The 13,016-nt window shown below is 39.2% G+C and overlaps 1 non-coding gene across 1 annotated transcript; it reads right to left on the bottom strand.

Annotated features, from left to right (window-relative positions):
* Positions 1 to 8,107: 8,107 nt before the first annotated feature.
* LOC128294957 (small nucleolar RNA R71) lies at positions 8,108 to 8,214 on the bottom strand. Its single transcript, XR_008285264.1, has one exon. It is a non-coding gene; the product is annotated as a small nucleolar RNA R71 (small nucleolar RNA).
* Positions 8,215 to 13,016: the final 4,802 nt, after the last annotated feature.

Here is a 13,016-nt window from a genome sequence, read left to right as displayed (position 1 = left end):
CGACTTCACAGTGCCTAGAGAGCAAGTAACTTGGGAGTTCTTCCAAACCGAGTTCCGAAAGAAGTATATCAGTCAGAGATTCATTGACCAAAAACGAAAGGAATTTCTTGAACTCAAACAAGGTTCTATGTCGGTGACCGACTATGAACGAAAATTTGTGAGGCTTAGCTGGTATGCACGAGAATGCATTTCCTCAGAAGCCGTAATGTGTAAACGCTTCGACGATGGGCTGAATGAAGATATAAGGATGTTCGTTGGCATTCTCTAAATACGAGAGTTCGTAGTACTTGTCGAGCGAGCTTGTAAAGCCGAAGAGCTTAGAAAGGAGAAACAAAAAGTTGATGTGGGAACTGGAGAATTTCGAAAAAGGTCCTCGGGAAAGTCTCTTCAACAGGCATCGAAGAGATTTCGAGATGATGTGAGCCGGTCTAGAGGCGCTTCGGGCCTTTTTAGACGAGATCGTGATCGACCCCCTGTGGGTACACGAGGCACTTCGGGCTTCGGTATTGGAAATGAACGTCGAGACGAGCAGTGTCGACATTGTGGCAAATGGCATTCGGGAGTCAGAGGTTCCGTGATCGCTCCTGCTATAAGTGTGGATCGGCCGACCACTTTATTAAAGATTGCCCGAGATTATCTGAACAAAACGTAAATCAAAGTGGGAACCCGGGTGCTACCACGGCTCAAGGTAGGCCATCTAGAAATACGGGCAATGCTAGTGGTAGTCAAAGAGGGTCGAGAGATGCTACAACAAGATCCGAGGTTCGTGCTCCTGCTAGGACTTATGCCATACGCGCACGCGAAGATGCTTCCTCGCCAGATGTTATTACCGGTACCTTTACTCTCTTTGATACTGATGTGATTGCTTTAATTGACCCTGGTTCTACTCATTCTTATATATGCGAAACCTTAGCATCCAGTAAGACTTTACCTATTGAGTCTACTGAGTTTGTAATTCGGGTGTCAAATCCTTTGGGTCATTACGTGCTTGTCAACAAAGTGTGTAAGAAAAGTCCCCTAGTATTTCGAGGTTCTTGTTTTCCGGCGGACTTGATGCTTTTGCCGTTCGACGAATTCGATGTTATTCTTGGTTTGGATTGGTTGACCATGCACGATGCGGTTGTAAATTGTAAAAGCAAGACTATTGATCTGAGGTGCGCGAATAACGAGATAATTCGGGTTGAGTCTACGGACTTAAAGGGGTTGCCAGCTGTAATATCAGCAATGTTGGCCCAGAAATACGTAAGAAAGGGGTATGAAGCATACCTTGCGTATGTACTTGATGATAAGGAGTTAGAAAAGAAACCCGAATCTGTGCCGGTGGTTTGTGAATACCGAATGTTTTCCACAAGAATTGCGGGTTTACCACTGTTCGGAAATAGAGTTTGGCATCGAATTGGTACCGATACCACTCCAATTTCGATAGCTCCGTATCGTATGGCACCAACGGAATTAAAGGAGTTGAAAGCTCGGTTGCAAGAATTGGTGGATAGAGGTTTTGCTCGCCTTAGAGTTTTTCACCTTGAGGTGCACCAAAGTTGTTTGTGAAAAGAAGGACGGAACCATGAGGTTGTGCATCGACTATCGTCGACAATAAAGTGACAATAAAGAACAAATATCCGTTACACAGTATCGATGATTTGTTCGATCAACTGAAGAACCTCGGTGTTCTCGAAAATAGATTTGAGATCGGGCTATTATCGATTCTTGTAATTCGAGATTCTGGACGTACCCAAAACGCCCTTGAGCGAGGTATGGTCACTACAAGTTCTTAGTGATGCCATTTGGGCTCACTAATGCCCCTGCGGTATTTATGGATTTGATGAATCGGATCTTCAGACCATATTTGGATCGGTTCGTAGTTGTGTTTATTGATGACATTTTGGTCTATTCGAAAGATGAAACCGAACATGCTGAGCACCTAAGAGTAGTGCTGCAAGTTTTGCGAGATAAGCAGTTATATGCTAAGTTCAATAAATGTGAGTTCTGGTTAAGAGAGGTTAGCTTTTTGGGGCATGTGGTATCTGCATCAGGTATTCGAGTCGACCCGAACAAAATTTCAGCCATACTTAACTGGAAGCCTCCAAGAAATGTTACTGAAGTTCGGAGCTTCCTGGGGCTCGTCGGTTATTACCGACGATTTGTAAAAGGTTTCTCGACGATAGCCACACCAATGACGAAGCTACTCCAAAAGGATGTTAAGTTCGAATGGACGGAGAAATGTCAGAAAAGTTTCGATCAACTGAAAACTTATTTGACTGAAGCTCCAATTCTAGTGCAACCCGAATCAGGCAAAGAGTTTGTCATTTATAATGACGCATCCCTACTTGGGTTGGGTTGCGTATTGATGCAAGAAGGGCGAGTTGTGGCCTATGCGTCGAGACAATTGAAGCCACATGAGAGAAATTATCCGACCCATGATCTCGAACTAGCCGCCATCGTATTTGCTTTGAAAAGATGGCGACATTATTTGTTTGGTGAGAAGTCCCATGTATTTTCGGATCACAAAAGTCTCAAGTATTTGATGACTCAGCGAGACTTGAATCTGCGACAAAGACGTTGGCTCGAGTTGTTAAAAGACTATGAGCTTGTCATTGATTATCACCCGGAAAGGCTAATGTGGTTGCGGACGCCTTAAGCCGAAATCACTTGCTTGCCTTACTGACGATGAATGTACACTTGTCTATTCTACCCGACAATGTGTTAGTAGCTGAATTAAAAGCCAAACCATTATTGATTCATCAAATTCGTGAAGCTCAGAAAGTCGACGATGAGTTGGTTGCAAAACGGGCTGAGTGTGTTCCGAACAAGGAAACGGAGTTTCAAATTGATGATGATGATTGTTTGAGGTTCAGAAGTCGTCTGTGTGTTCCAAGGAATTCGGAACTCATTTCGATGATTCTGAACGAAGCCCATTGTAACCGAATGTCAATTCACCCGGGGAGCACGAAGATGTACAATGATTTGAAACGTCGATTTTGGTGGCATGGTATGAAACGAGACATCTCCGACTTTGTTTCGAGATGTTTAATATGTCAACAAGTGAAAGCGGAACATCAAGTGCCTTCAGGATTACTTCAGCCGATCACGATACTCGAGTGGAAATGGGATCGAGTCACAATGGACTTTGTATCCGGACTGCCATTGTCAGCGAGTAAGAAGGATGCGATTTGGGTTGTTGTAGATAGATTGACTAAGTCGGCTTACTTTATCCCCGTACGCACGAATTTTTCAATGGACAAACTAGCCGAATTGTACGTTTCTCAGATAGTGAGATTACATGGGGTGCCTATTTCTATCGTGTCGGATAGAGATCTGAGATTTACTTCGCGATTTTGGAAGAAGTTCCAAGAAGCTTTGGGTACCAAGCTGCATTTTAGCACCGCTTTTCATCCACAAACCGATGGTCAATCCGAGCGGATAATTCAGATACTTGAGGATAAGTTGCAATGTTGCATCCTCGAGTTCGGTGGTTCATGGGAACGGTATTTACCTTTGATTGAATTCGCTTACAACAATAGTTATCAATCAAGTATTAAGATGGCACCTTACGAGGCTTTGTACGGGCGTAAATGCCGTACACCATTGTTTTGGACCGAGCTCGGTGAAAGCAAAATTTTCGGAGTGGATTTGATTAAAGATGCTTTGAATCGAAAGTAAAAGTAATCCATGAAAGTCTCAAGATAGCCTCCGATCGTCGAAGTCATACGGATCTGAAACGAAAAGACATTGAGTATCGTGGGAGATCTGATGTTTCTTAAAGTTTCGCCTTGGAAAAAGATACTCGATTTGGCCGTAAGGGCAAGTTGAGCCAGATTCATTAGGCCGCATTTAAATCTTGAAGGAGTTGGCCCAGTTGCGTATCGTTTGATTTTGTCCCCTGAACTCGAAAAGATTCACGACGTCTTTCATGTTTCAATGCTTCGACGTTATAGATCTGATCCGTCGCACGTAATTAGTCCATCAGAGGTTGAAATTCAAGCCAATATGAGTTATGAAGAAGAACCGATTTGTATCCTAGCGCGTGAAGTGAAAGAATTGCGAAACAAAAGGGTTCCGCTAGTGAAAGTGTTATGGCTCAAACACGGAATGGAAGAAGCCACTTGGGAGACCGAGAACTCTATGAAAGAACAATACCCAAACCTATTTACCGGTAAGATTTTCAGGGACGAAAATTTCTTAAGTGGGGGAGAGTTGTGACAGCCCTAAAACGACCCTAGTCGGAATGTGGTTTCGGGACCACTAAACCGACGCATAAAAATAATTTAAAATTTATTTTGGTGCCTATAATATGTGTTAACACATGTGTAACATTTTTGATGTTTTGATTTAGAGTTATAAATGTGAATTTCACTAGAAAGGACCTAGTAGTAAACTTTGAAAGCATGGTGGGGAAATGTGTGATGACTAGTTGATCATGCATGCAAAAATGAGGGGTTTGCATGTCAAATTTCCCATATATCATAGTGGTGGCCGGCCATGACAAAGAATGATGGGCAAAACATGTCATAAACATGTTTTGTTGGTGCATTATGGGAGGAAACAATAAACTAAGGTAGGAATAAAGAAATGGAAAAAAAATTATGTGTGTGGTATTCTCCCCCTTTGTCAGATGATGAAGAAAAGGAAAGAAAAAATTTGTTCATCTTTTCCATTCTTTCTTTTGGCCAAAAATTCTGAGGAAGAAGGAATTTTTGCTCCATATTTGGTTTAGAAGAGGATTAAGGGGAGGTTTGGCCATACTTGTATCAAGATTAAGGTATGTTTGAGGTTGTGCCATGAGATTCATGCATGTTTTAGTTGCTAGCTTGATGTTCATGTTAGCCCATGGTTCAATCTTTGCTTTGTCATGGAAATGGTATTCGGCCAAGGTGCATTCATAAGCATGATTTATGCTTATTACATGATAGGTAAAAATTTGTGTTTTGGACATATGCTTATATATGGTTAAGAATAACTTGAGATTCGGCCCTTGCACCTATATGTATATATGTTTGCACATGATGTATTGGTATGACATATATACTATCTCAAAGTATGTATTTTCTTGTGATGATGTTTCGGTTATGAAGTAAATGATAGATGTGTATTGAGCTACAATATGTAATGCATTAGCTAGTAAAATGTGTGCCATTCATGTGTGGTATTAAACATGTAATTGGCCTCAACATCAACATGCATAATCGGCCCATGAATGAGTACCTAGGATGTTGTGTTGTTCGCCATGAGTAAGCATGTTGAAGGCTTTGTCTTGACTTAGAAAATTCGCTAAGGAGAGTACTAACTAATGTGTTGAGTTTGATTCATGAATTCGTATATATGTGACTTTAATGTCTAGTGAATATATGTGGGCTAAGTGCCTTGAGTTCCTCTTTTCGATACTCAAATGATTGAATCAATTTATTTGTTAAATTAAGCTCAAGAGCAAAGGGGGACCAAATCCGATAAAGGGAAGGAAAAAGTGGTCGAATAGCCATCGGAATTGTTCGACAACATCCGAGGTAAGTTTTCAAGCATCGAAACTTAGATTTTGATTCGATTAGATGATGTTATAAGCAAATCAAAATCGTGCCCTTTGTATGTGGCCATTGAGCCGAAAATGACATTTCTTGTTAAGTGATTTGTGCATAAATTTTTGTTATGAAATTGAAACAAAGATGTGTATGAATGTTTGGGTAATATCCGGGCTAAGCCCGAAGGCAATTGTGTGAGTTGTGACATCCGGGCTAAGCCCGAAGGCAATTGTACGAGTTGTGATATCCGGGCTAAGCCCGAAGGCAATTGTGCGAGTTGTGATATCCGGGTTAAGTCCCGAAGGCATTTGTGCGGGCTACCATAACGGACTATGTCCCAAGCGCGCTGAACAGTAGCTATATCCGTTAAACTCGAAGGTACGTGATTTGGGAATGAATGAACTTGCTGTAAAAATTTTCAGTTAATACGCTTGTGAAATTCCCAACAATGAGGTACGTTTCGTATGTGCTTTGCACACTATGAGCCAGTACATATGAGTATTCTCTCCGTTGATAAATGAGCTACCGGCCTTGACTAAGCCGCTATTTGTGTATGAATATAAGAGTTGGTATTGTGAAGTAAGCATGTCATTGAGAATTTTGTGCATATGAATTATTGTTTAGCTACTTGAATGCTATGCTTTGGTTGTGTGTAAATTTATGGCTCAAAACTTACTAAGCATAAATTGCTTACTCCGTTTCTTTGTTTCTCGGTTTTATAGATTTTGGCTCGTTAGCGATCGGATTCGGGATCATCAAGTCAAGTCAACCACACTATCAAAGCCCTTTTGGTACTCTTTTAGTTGAACTTTGGATATGGCATGTATAGGACTACCCTTTTGTTGTAGGTCATGTACCTTTCGATTTGTGTAAATTTCGATAGCCATGCGAAAATGGCTTAAGTAAACTTTGGGCATGGGATTATAACCACTGTATGTTGTTCATTAAGAGACATGGAAATGTTTGGAAACGATTAGCCATTGGGATGGTTAGTCATGATCCTATCTTGTGCTATTTATGCTAAAGGGCTAATTGAATCATGGGAATTATGAAATAGGTAAAGCCTACCTTAAAAACAGATGCTGTCAGCTGTAGTGACGTGGATGTGAAAAATCACTAAAAATAGTAGGAATGGATTTAAATAGCGAATAAATTATTTAATCGAACCTTGATGAATCTATTTTCATATGAAAGTAACGAAACAATCATATGAACAGTATATTAAGAGATATTAAAGTTCTCGTGAGACAGGGCCAGAACGGTTTCTGGATCCTCTTTTTCGACTTTGAAAATTTACCATAAATTATCCAGAAACAATTAGAAGTCATGCCTTATATTTATAGATTCCCCTTTGAGTCTAGTTTCATTAGAAACAAACGGTATTAGCATTGAAGCTCTGTACGAGAAGTTATCCAGGTCGTAATGCGCAAAGGTCAGTGTAGTTGAACCCTGAAACAGGGGTGACTTTAACTAATAAACTGTACCAATTGGCCCAACCAAAAATTATAGAAATAAATCCACGGATGGATATATGAGTCTAAATTCAGGGAAAATTTACGGAATCAGTTTTTGAGTTTTGAAACTCAAGATATGGTTTTTAAGGCGACAGTGATGCAGTAACCAGCTTGTCTGGAAATTTTTAAATGGACTGTGAAAATAATTAAGTTAAGTCTGTGTGCACCTCGTGCTCGACTCCGGTAACGGACTCGGGTATGGGATGTTACACTAGCTGAACACTTCTCTATCTTATGAAAGCCCACATTTACTATTATTTCTTCATTTTTACCACATAATTTAAAACTTTTGCAAAAAGGTCCCTTTAAAGGTTTTTTATGAAAATCATCTAGAAAAAGATGTTTAACACACAACCAACTTTCAGATCCCTCCATAATCTATCAAAATACAAGCAACTCATGCATGGATAAATTTTTAAACTTGAACCCTAGCATGAAATATGGGTAGAAATGGAGAGAACAAACTACCAGGATTTCAAAAATACAAAGAACATTAAAAACGGGGCTTGGGAGCACTTACTATTAAGCTTGAAATGTTTGAAAACCCTAGTTATGGTGACAAGAGAATTTCAGCAGCTATGGGAAAGAAGATGGCTGATTTTGGCTTGATTTTTCCCATTTTATTTCATTTAAAAGCCAAATGACCAAAATGCCCTTAAGCCCTTTCTTTAAAATTTCACCCATGCAAGCCCATTTTTGTCCAAAAACTTAGAAATTGGGAAAATTGCTCTCCAAGGCCTTCTAATTAATAATCTAAAGCAATTTTATACAAATTGCTTCTAGACACCAAGTTTTTCAATTTATTCAATTTAGTCCCTAATTTCTAATTGGACACCTTACTCAAGGAATTTCTTCATGAAACTTTAACACATGCATATTCTCATACTCTAACCTCATAATAGTCATAAAATAAATATTTTGATGTCAAATTTGTGGTCCTGAAACCACTATTCTGACTAGGCCCTATTTCGAAATGTTACATCGAGCCTGGTTGAACTCATTGCCACAAAATTCAATTTTCACGCGGCAAGAGTTACCAAAAAGATTCTCATGAAGTATTTCCCGCCTAGCAAGAATGCTAAGTTGAGGAATGAGATCACTGCCTTCCAACAAATGGATGATGAATCATTGTATGAGGCATAGGAAAGGTACAAAGAATTATTACGGAAGTGCTCTCATCATGCAATCCCACATTGTATCCAACTTAAGACATTTTATAATGGTCTCAATGGCCACATGAGGATGGTAGTGGATGCTTCTGCTAATGATGCTCTTCTTTCTAAGTCTTATAATGAGGCTTATGAAATCATTGAGAGGATTGCTAACAACAGTTACCAAAGGCCAATCAATCGAGCAGTGTTAGGAAGAGGAGTCGCTGGAATACATGAAGTAGACACTCTCACTTCACTCACATCTCAAGTATCCTCAATATCCTCAATGCTTAAAAATTTTACCACTAATGGGTTTAATAATTTTGTAGCACAACCACCGAATCAATTTGAAAATGTAGCCTGTGCCTATTGTAGGGAAGGACATCTGTTCGAAGAATGTCCATCGAACCCAGAATCCATTTATTACATGGGTAACCAGAACCAAAATCAAGGAAGGAAAGGACTACAATCTAATACCTACAACCCATCGTGGCGAAACCACCTTAGTTTCTCTTGGAGCAACCAAAGGGCTGGACCCAGTAACACATATGCCCAACTTAGACCAACCCAGCCACCTATTTTTACCCAAAAAGTTCAGAAACAACCTCAAGATGAACCATCCAATGGCTTAGAAAACTTGTTAAAGGTATACATGACCAAGAATGATGCCTTAATCCAAATTCAAGTAGCTACATTGAAAAACCTGGAAAACCAAATGGGCCAGCTTGCAACTGAACTCAGAAACTGACCATAAGGTGCTTTACCTAGTGATACGGAGAATCCGAGGAATCCAGGGAAGGAGCATTGTAAAGCATTAACATTGAGGAGTGGAAAGAAAATAGAACCCAACACTGTCGAAGTTCAAAAAGAGGCGGCTGATGCTTAAGACTTAGAGGAAGTTCAATCGAGTGTTGAAATTCCAGTTTCACCAGAACTAGAATCTACAAAATCCGACAAGGTAACTTCAGAACTAGCTAATTCTGATCAACTAACAACTTCGTTAGATGCAAAATTGCCATAGAAAACTAATCAGCCAGTTCTAATAAAGAAGCCTCCATGACCCTACCCTCAAAGACTTCAGAAGCAGAAGCAGGAAATTCAATTTAAGAAGTTCCTAGACGTACTCAAGAAACTTCATATCAACATCCCGTTGGTTAATGCACTTGAACAAATGCCGAACTATGTCAAATTCATGAAGGATATCCTGTGAAAAAAACGAAGGCTTGGAGAATTTGAGACGGTAGCCCTGACAAAGGAATGCAGAGCATATCTTCAAGAAAAACTACCCCCAAAATTGAAGGATTCTGGATGTTTTACCATACCTTGCAATATTGGATCAACATATTTTGGTAAAGCACTATGTGACTTGGGTGCGTGTATCAACTTGATGCCTATGTCAATATTTAGGAAGTTAGGGATAGGTGAAGTTAGACCGACTACGGTTACACTTCAATTAGCAGATCGATCCTTAGCACATCTAGAAGGAAAAATTGAGGACGTATTGATACGTGTAGACAAATTTATCTTTCCTGCTGACTTTGTGATTCTAGACTTTGAAGCAGACAAAGAGGTGTCGACCATCCAAGGAAGATCATACTTAGCAACCGAAAGAACCCTTATTGATGTGCAGAAGGGCGATCTTACTATGTATGTTTAGGATGATCAAGTAACATTTAAAGTTTTTAAGTCTATGCGATTTCCTGACACAATTGATGACTGTTCTACAGTGTCCACTTTAGAGGATTTACTCATAGAGAAGGAACTCAACTATGTTGAGGATCCATTAGAACAAATTTTGACATCAAACCCTCAAAATGATGAAGAGGAGGATGAATACTTAGCTTTGCTAGAAGCTAATCAAAGGGGATTTAATCCGCAATCCCGTTTTTGAATATTTGGAGTTAGAGGGATTATGCCCAACCAAAAGCGTCAATCGAGGAGCCACTTAAATTAGAACTCAAGGTACTTCCTTCACATTTAAAATATGTTTATTTATGTAACGCTTCTACTTTGCTTGTGATTGTTTTAGCAGAATTAACTAATGAGAAAGAAGAAAAACTCATCCTTGTATTGAAATAATTCAAAAAACTATCGGATGGACCATAGCCGATATTTGCGGTATTAATCCATCTGTATGTATGCACAAGATCATACTAGAAGATGGTGAAAAAGGGACGATTGACAGACAATGAAGACTGAACCCCATCATGAATAACGTAGTAAAGAAAGAAATCATCAAGTGGTTAGATGCAGGTATAATTTACCCCATCTCAGACAGTTCATGGGTAAGTCCGGTCCAGTGCGTACCAAAGAAATGAGGTATCATAGTCATTGAAAACGAGAATAACGAGTTGATACCGACTAGAATGGTTTCGAGATGGAGAATTTTTATCTATTACCGGAAGCTAAATAAGACGACTAGGAAAAATCACTTTCCTTTGCCATTTTTGGACTAGATGCTAGATAGACTCACGGGGCGAGACTATTACTATTTTCTCGATGGATTCTCAAGGTATAATCAAATTACAGCAGCACTAGAAGATCAACACAAGACAATATTCACCTGTCTATACGGTACATTTGCATTGAGACACATGCCATTTGGTTTATGTAATGCACCTGCTACATTTCAAAGATGTATGATGTCTATTTTTACTGACATGGTTGAAAAATATTTGAAAGTCGTTATGGAAAATTTTTCAGTATTTGGAGATACATATGATAATTTCCTAGCCAATCTAGCCAAGATACTAAGGCGATGTAAAAAAACAAACCTCGTACTCAACTGGGAAATGTGGCATTTCATGGTACGAGAAGGTATTGTTCTAGGGCATCGGATAACGAGACATGGAATCGAGGTAGATAAAAAAAAAAGGTAGATGTTATTGAGAAATTCCCACCTCCAACATCTGTAAAGAGTGTTAGGAGCTTTTTGGGCCATGCCAATTTTTATCGAAGATTTATCAAATACTTCTCCAAAATTGCGAAACCCTTATGCAAATTGAGAAGGACATGACATTCAAATTTGATGAAGAGTGCTTAAGAGCTTTTAAAGATTTAAAGAGTTGACTAGTTTCAGCACCTATAATCGTCACACCAGACTGGGATTTTCCATTTGAATTGATGTATGACGTAAGTGATTTCGCGATAGGAGCTGTTATGGGCTAGCGAAAGAACAAAGTTTTTCATCCCATCTACTATGTGAGTCAGACTCTGACAGGAGCTCAACTAAATTACGGTAACAGAAAAAGAGTTACTTGCTATTGTGTTTACTTTTGACAAGTTTTGATCTTATCTTGTAGATACCAAAGTGACTGTCTATACAAGCCATTCGGCAATTAAGTATTTACTTGCCAAGAAAGACGCTAAGCCAAGATTGATCTGGTGGGTACTTTTATTTCAAGAGTTCGATCTAGAAACTCAAGATCGAAAGGGAGTAGAAAATCAAGTAGCAGATCACTTGTCCAGATTGGAGTTGCAAGAAGGGAATTCTCCGCTTATACCAATTCAGGAGACATTTCTAGATGAACACATATTGAAGGTAAATCATGTCCATAATATCGTTTGTTTTGCTAATATTGCTAACTATTTAGCTTATGGTTTGATGCCAATTGATAAGACATATCATCAAAAGAAAAATTTTCTTCACGATGTGAAGTACTATTTTTGGGAAGAACCATATTTGTTTAAAAAGTGTGCATATCAAATGATCAGGAGATGCATGGCAAAAAATGAAGTACATAAGATTTTGTACTCACTGTCACTCAGCTCTGAGTGGGGGACACTTTGGAGTAACACGTACTGCGGCCAAAGTATTTCAAGTCAGATTCTTTTGGCCAACATTATTTAAAGATGCATATGCTTAAGTAAAGAGTTGTGATTGATGTCAAAGGGTCGAAAATGTCACCAACAGAAATGAGATGCCTCAAAAAAACATCATTAAGGTAGAATCATTTGATGTTTTGGGTATTGACTTTCTCAGTCATTTCCCTCCGTCTTTTGGTCACAAGTACATCTTGGTAGTTGTAGACTACGTGTCTAAGTGGATTAAGGCTGAAGCATATCCGACAAACGATGCTAAGGTTGTGATGAAGTTTTTGTAGAAGCATGTGTTCACAAGGTTTGGAACCCCATGAGCCATCATTAGTGATGAAGGGTCCCATTTTGTGAACAAGTGGTTGAAATGGTTACTTGACAAACATGGAGTAAAGCACAAGGTTGCCACAGCTTACCATCCGCTGACGAATGGGCAAGCTGAACTGGCAAACAAAGTGATCAAAGGCATACTTGAGCAAGTAGTTTACCTAAATTGACAAGATTGGTCCAAAAGACTGGATGATGCTTTATGGGCTTACAGAATAGCATACAAGACACCTTTAGGGATGTCACCCTATAGATTGGTCTTTGGGAAAGCCTATCATCTGCCTTTGGAGTTAGAACACAAAGTTTACTAGGCTCTCCAATGATTCAACTTGGATCTTAAAATTGCTAAAGAGAAATGAATGCTTCAACTTAACGAGGTAGATGAATTCCGAATGTCTTCATACAAGAATGCCAAATTACTTAAGAAGAGACTCAAGAAATGGCATGATAAACACATTCGAGTTCGAGAATTTGAAGCAGGTCAGCAAGTCTTGTTATTCAGTTCCAGATTAAGGTCTTTCCAGGCAAGTTAAAATCATGTTGGTCTGGTCCATTTATGATTAATCGAGTCTATCCATACGGAGTTGTTGAACTTCAAGGTAAGGGAGGTAATTTTCGAGTTAATGCACAATGCTTGAAACATTACTGGGGAGATAAAATTGAATGGGATCAAATCTCGTTCATTTTATCAAATG

The sequence above is a fragment of the Gossypium arboreum genome, chromosome 6, assembly GCF_025698485.1.
Source record: "Gossypium arboreum isolate Shixiya-1 chromosome 6, ASM2569848v2, whole genome shotgun sequence".
NCBI lineage: Eukaryota > Viridiplantae > Streptophyta > Magnoliopsida > Malvales > Malvaceae > Gossypium > Gossypium arboreum.
The sequence above is the reverse complement of the archived record's forward strand: the minus strand, read 5'-3'. Positions and strand labels throughout refer to the sequence as shown.